The sequence below is a fragment of the Aphis gossypii genome, chromosome 3 (genome assembly GCF_020184175.1).
Source record: "Aphis gossypii isolate Hap1 chromosome 3, ASM2018417v2, whole genome shotgun sequence".
Lineage (NCBI taxonomy): Eukaryota > Metazoa > Arthropoda > Insecta > Hemiptera > Aphididae > Aphis > Aphis gossypii.
In genome coordinates this window covers 39,251,019-39,257,950 of record NC_065532.1, presented here as the reverse complement: position 1 = coordinate 39,257,950, position 6,932 = coordinate 39,251,019, and the positions used below count along the sequence as shown (strand labels likewise).

At 28.9% G+C, this 6,932-nt stretch overlaps 1 long non-coding RNA gene across 2 annotated transcripts; it reads right to left on the bottom strand.

The window, feature by feature from the left end:
- Nucleotides 1-2,065: 2,065 nt before the first annotated feature.
- LOC126551438 (uncharacterized) lies at nucleotides 2,066-6,109 on the bottom strand. 2 transcript variants are annotated; one of them, XR_007605345.1, is made up of 3 exons: nucleotides 5,776-6,109; nucleotides 4,389-4,568; nucleotides 2,066-2,190 (listed from the first exon to the last, which is right to left on the bottom strand). It is a non-coding gene; the product is annotated as an uncharacterized LOC126551438 (long non-coding RNA). The 2 variants fall into 2 exon arrangements; XR_007605344.1 differs by having other exon boundaries at nucleotides 2,077-2,190; nucleotides 4,385-4,568.
- Between the last annotated feature and the right edge of the window lie 823 nt (nucleotides 6,110-6,932).

Sequence of the window (6,932 nt, the reverse complement as noted above, 5' to 3'; positions counted from 1 at the left end):
GATAGTAGATACCCTGTATAGCTGCATGTTTGCACAAATATTGAATTATCTATGGGTTTATTAAATTATTCAATTCTATAGTCTATACCTGTAAATAATTTTTTTTCGTAATTAAGAAATGATTGTAGGCAAAATATTTTAATAATAATCAACAAATTAAAACTTTCCCACGGCATTAAATATGATTGCGTTATTATTGATTAATTATATAATAACAATTTTAATTTAATTAAAATTATTCGGTTTTATGGAAGAAATTTCTAGATATTTATATACAAATATACAGTAATTAAAAATGTGATGTTGGACAGTTTCTTATTTGATAATTAATTTTTAATATAAATATATAATATTATATAATATACAACAGTGGAAAATAACCATATCAACCTTAGTTGTTTTGTATCAAATACTTAGTTTAATCACGCAGCGTTTTCGTGAATGATAATTTCTAGACCATAGAAACAATAAAATATACAATACTGCTGTAATAAATTGTTTCCCTCATTAGTGAAAATATAACATAAGAACTCTAAGGACCTAATTCTAATGTACAAACACCTAGGTAATGCATCTTGAACTGAAAATTATTTTTAGTAAAAAGACGATGTATTAAAAATGCATTAAATCAAAACTATAATTAATTTCTTGTCGCTAAACTATTTCAAACAATTTAAACCTTAACTAGTTATACCGATATAACGTTATATTATATACATTTTGTGTAAATCTATTTTATTCAAAGTAGCAAAACGCTGTCAACGTTATTATTTGTACTATACATTCGCTAGCTTTAAGTACTTACTTTATATTTTAAAACTAATGTGTAAATTATAAACATTTACATTGTTCGACATACCGACGGAAAATATTGTTTACGCATGACTTTATATTGTAGTATAATACTAGTATATTAGTATAGGTGTTATTTTTTGTTTTGTATACGAATACAACTGCAGTAGAATTTGTAAATGGTATATTTGACAATTTTTTTTCGCCACGCGAATTGGACGTATATTGTTTTTGAGTTCATTGCGCAAATCGTAATATTTATCTATGGTGGCCTCTAAACTACAAAGTATATTTTATATTATAGTATTGTAATTTGTGAGCAGTATGTCGTATAATATATCGTTTTCAATTTGTTGTTAAGGTTATTAACTATAAAGATATATATTGTTGATTTCGATATTGTTAATTCTTGACAGATCGTAAGTTATAATTATTTAAGTATAGATTTAATATTAATGAACTTATATTATTAATTAAATGTAGTGTTGATTATTAGATGTTTACTTGTTTATCATCACGATTTAAGATGTACATATTAAATATACATTAAATGTATATTTATTATATTATATATATACATATTTAGGTATATTTTAAATCGTGTTTATCATTCAGTATTCCATATGTTTTTTATCACCAAAATATTTCAACGACAAATGAAAAAAAAATATTGCACATTTTTATCATAGAGTAATAGAGTATTACTCTATGATTTTTATAGTTATGTTATTTTTAACAGTAATTTATAGAAAAGATAATTGCCGTTTGATGGTATACCTACATCAATATTATATTTCCTGCTTACTATTCTAATTATATACGTATATTTTGTTCTATAAGACACCATTCAAAACTTTTTATGTAACCATTTTCTAGCTATGATTTTGAAAATTAGTGAAAAAACAAAAAACAATTAAATAATTGTATACATACGTTTCAGACTTAAGTGGACACAACATGAAGATTACTCGGAAATGTCGCCACGGCGGCGACGAAGAAGACGACGTCTGTTACATGCTCAAAGTGAACAAGGGCGCTCAGAAAATCATTACCGCTTTCCCGGATCAGTTGACACTGGTGTTCATGTGGTCCCTATTGACGGTAGTATTCGTCGTCTTCCTGATAACAACCACCTATTTGTTTCTAAGGTTTGAATTGCCGCCGCCACCGCCATCATCAGCGGCTTTGCATACGACTCGCGGAGAACGCTGTCCGATGAATCAGCTGGTTGCTCGACAGGATATCGGACCCAATGATATACACTACGTTTTCATAGACTACGATCATATCCGGCAGCTGTATGCTTGTTCGCTAGAGTCGGCTGTTAAGTCCATGGTGAGCGACGGCTTCCATCGTGTGAACGTGTTCGTCGTAAATGGAATCAAACGCGTCGAGGACCTTAATACAACAATTTCGGTAAGTATTCCTAGCTACAAAATGACTGGTATATAAAAATATTTAATTTGCAAATCATATGCGCCAATCACGTTGACACCGCGGGGCCAATTTTAAAAGAGGCTTGATTTCCATTTTCGCCAATATATATATAATATTATATACCTGTTATGGTAAAATTATAATACTTATATTATACGCAATATATTTTCATATTTTCAAAGAAAATGTTGTATTTTTATTTACATAAGTGTATAATTGATAATCCCTATTGTTATTTTACTGTATTTTTGATTTAAAAAAATCTGATTATATTTAAGGTACCTATGTATAATTCCAGTATTATATATTATATAACTTAATATTGAATTTTCGTAGACAAGAAAATTTTGTATTTCATAAAACTCTTATCGATCACAAAATATTTTAACGTGATGATCCATCTAATGTAAGATACTCATTGTAAGAGTTTAAACATTAAATGAATCACTTGCGCTATATTATATGCGTTTATATAACCTCCTGACGCATAATGTCCAAAAATAAATAAATAAATAAATAATGTATAAGTATAAACTTGAAACTACAAAGTATACAACGTATATTGATAATATATTATGAAACATAAAAGTTTCATTTATTCTGTATAACTGTATAAGGTAGGTACACAATATACAATTTATACAATTTTATAATATTAAAATTAAAATATAATTTATAGAAACAATTACCTACATTTTTTTTTTTTAATCGAAAATACAGCCAAATAATAAAAGAGATTTACGATTTTAATTATAGACTTAGAGATGAAAGTATAAAATATTCCTTAAAAAATTTAAATAATAATAAGTATTATAATTTTTCCTTAGTATTTTGGTGGAAACATGAAATTACCAGCTGTCCCGTACAAAATAGTTCAGAAATCAGAAATACTGTTTTCAGTGGTTATTGAAATTAAATAAACATCCCAAATATTACAACATATTTAGAATGTATAGATATAAAATATTATAATATACTGCATTTACACAATATTTGGCTCAAATACTCATAACAATATAAATATGCGAAATTCAATTTATTATTCACATGCATAAATTATCAAAATTTTTATAAATTTTAAAAGATATGCCTGAATATTATAAAATATTTATATATTATTAATTTGTTCCATTGAAAATACGTATTTCAAAAAAACGTTTACAATCTAAAACAATTAAAATAATTACTATAGTATGACTTATGATCGTTCCACTTTATTAAATTTAATTATTTTCTAACCGTATCAATTTTAATAATGCAAGGTGACATTCATAATTATTATTATTTATTATGCATGTTTATAAGACCAATATTAAAATATTTTCTTAATATAATTTAGATAAACATGAAGATCGTTTCCCAAAAGTAGTAGTAGCTAATTTTATCAAATTTTTAACTTAATCAATTAATGCAAATTCAAATATACAGGGTCAAATTTAAAGGGGGACCTGAGGGGCCTTTCCCACATTGACCTATGTTAGGTTTTATTAATTCATAGTATAGATATAGCCGATATAGGTAATTAATTGAGTGTGTGACAAAATTATATTTCTATCTCGTAAACGTGGGTAGCTAGTAACTACTACTATGGGCCCCACGCCCCCACCCCCTACAAAATTAAATCCTAATACCGTCATTGAACACATAATTTGTTGATTTATTTGAAATACCTATTCTGCTAATAAATGCTGAAACCGTCTGGTGTTCGAAAATGATTTAATATAGAAAATCTTAACTAAATTTGCGTATAAATTAAAATAAGTTAATTATATTTTTTTTAAAGGGTATTATACTTAAAATTATAAGGAGACATAATATTTAAGATTGTAAACATTTTATATGAACAAATTAATTAAGCACCATTTATATTATGCTCAAGAATCAAGATTCAAAATAAAATCTCACTTATACACTTTATTATTTTATTTTATTATTAAGTTACATAATATAAATTTTGTTTTAGAATTATTTATATTAATACGTGAATATTAGGTATAGCAATGAACATAGTATGAAAAATAAAAATAAATAACTATATGTCTATATAATTTAATTCTAAATATAGTTAATAGGTACGTCATACGAACGTATAAAACGTGAGTTGATTAATAAATTTAGTTAGTAAATTTAGAGCAATATAATCTGTTTGACCGACCTACTTTAATTAGTAATGGACTACTCTTTCTTATCGCTGCACTTCGTCCTTCTAATAAGTTATCCAATTCACTTGTATAGCATCTTTATAATATGTAGGATGTAGGTATATTATGTACATCCTTTTATTTCGTCCAAAGAAATGGCATTTTATCAATTAAAGACAACCTTTGATTTTTAAATGACTAAAAAAATAACATGTATAAAATCAATCATTTAAACTAGAACTCAATTATCATAGTATATAATATTTAAAAGATAGAAATATTTTGTAAAATTTTAGATTCAAAGATTAAGGCACCAGAGCCAAGTTATAAGTATTATCTTTCTCACCTTATAGATAAACATATTATTGTATTCACATATTATTATTTGTATTATTGTATAATAACTACAAAATTAATTTTAACTATAGTGGTAATAATTTGAACAAAAATTTAAAAATATAAATATTATATAATTTTATTTAGAGTTTAATAGATCAAAATTATTAAGTTGTTTTCACACAAAACTAGTTTTCGACAAAACCGATTTTATTTTTTTGGTGAAAAATTAATACATCTATTATAATGACGATTGTATATGAATTATTGTTCAATAACGAAATACATTCGACTCATACTGTAAAGCAAAACTTTATATTAATCATAATTCATATTTTCAAAAACTATGTGATTTATATTACTCTTTTGTAATGTTTTTGTATCAAACAGGGACCAAACTTTTAATTATTAATTATTATAGGAAATTTTTTTGATAATGTCGATGTAAATAAATCAAAATTTAAACAAAACGAGGAGTTTCTGATTTATCAAATTCAATGGTCTAAAAATAATTGTTGATGTCCATAAAAATAATTTTAGAAAATACGAAGGATATGATAAGTTAAAAATTATAGCGATTAATATCAATTTATTGAAATAATATTATCATTTGTAAAAATAGTGTAAAAGTGTAAAGTGTTACACGGATTGTATAGGTACTATACTGTAGCTAACTAAATATTACATCCAGTAATATTTTATGCAAAATTAATAACCATATAAGAGCAATTAATATTATCCTTATAGTATACCTACTTGAATTATAATAATTCAAAAACTTTTCGTTTCATTTGAATTTTGATTTATTTACATCGACATTTTAAAAAACTATCTACTTAACAACTATAATAATAAACAAGGTTGGTTCTTTTTTGAAATAAAGATATAACAGAATATAAAACACTCTTTTAATTGCATAAAAAATCTAAGTAATTAAAAATATAAAGTCATTCAAAATAGGTAGGTACTTAATAATTCTAAAAATCAAAGCGTTATTAAATTTATTGTTAAAAGGTGCAGATATGTAGGTGAATGTATAAATATTAATTTATACCTTTTATTGTTATACCTGGAATAGAATATTATATTTAAATACATCTGCCTCTTCTCCAAAACATTATCGCCTATAATAAAATTATATTACGTATATTGTATATATGATAGACCTTGTTTGGCACTGTATATAATAAGATAATCGTTTAATATTTGCGATACCGCGATATTTGTGCGTTTTCGTCACAGAGTATGGAGAAGGCAGTGGCGCAACCAGGGGAGGAGTTAAGGGGTTGCAACCCCCCTCCCCACCGTAATTTCTCCGAGGCCACAGTACTCCTTTACGTCGGTACACCTGACGATGTATATTATATTAATGTAACCCTCCCGAATTTTTTTTCTAGTTGCGCCGACGGAATACGATGGTGTCGCTGTCGTCTACCCTGGATAACCTGGTTGCCACTTACGGCCATAACCGGTTAAACGTAATGCACCTCAGCCTGGAGGAATATCTGAGTGGTTCGCCGTTTCAAGGCATGGACCTGAGCAGTCGTCCGAACCTCGCTAAATTCGCGGTGAAACTGGTGGTCCTGTGGCAGTTCGGCGGCACAGTGCTGGACGACGATATCATGACGGCGGCTCGAGAGAACGTGTACCGACCGACGAATAATACGGTCGAATACGGCGACCGGATCATCAGTTCGCCGGTCGCTTGTCACGCGTTTGTCTACGAAGCGATGCTGAGCGCCAGGAGGTACGCGCTCGGCGGCGAGCAGTTCGCGCCGACCACCGGCCAGACGATACTGGACGAGACGGCAACGGTCGTGCGTGATGGCGCCCTGCCCCTACCCGATTGGGTAATATGCAACAACGACCGAAAGCTGAACAACGGACACCCGTGTTGTTACGTAGTGGGTGCGACGGCCGAATTTCTCGACTGTCCCATAGTGGTCGACAAACAATCGTTATCGCCGAAGTTGCAGGAAACCGCCCGGGTCATGTCACCGAGATTGGCGAGATTTCGGAAACCCGGGGTCAGCCGGCTGGCCACGTCTACTGTGAACGCATCCACAGTCGCTGACGATCAAAACCGGAACACAACAGACGATGAGCGAATTTCCAAGGCTATTTGAATACAAAATAATATGTACTTAAAATTGTATAGGTCGATAGTGTGATATTAAGATATTACTGGCAAAAATTGGGACCATATTTATGTGTACCTATATAATA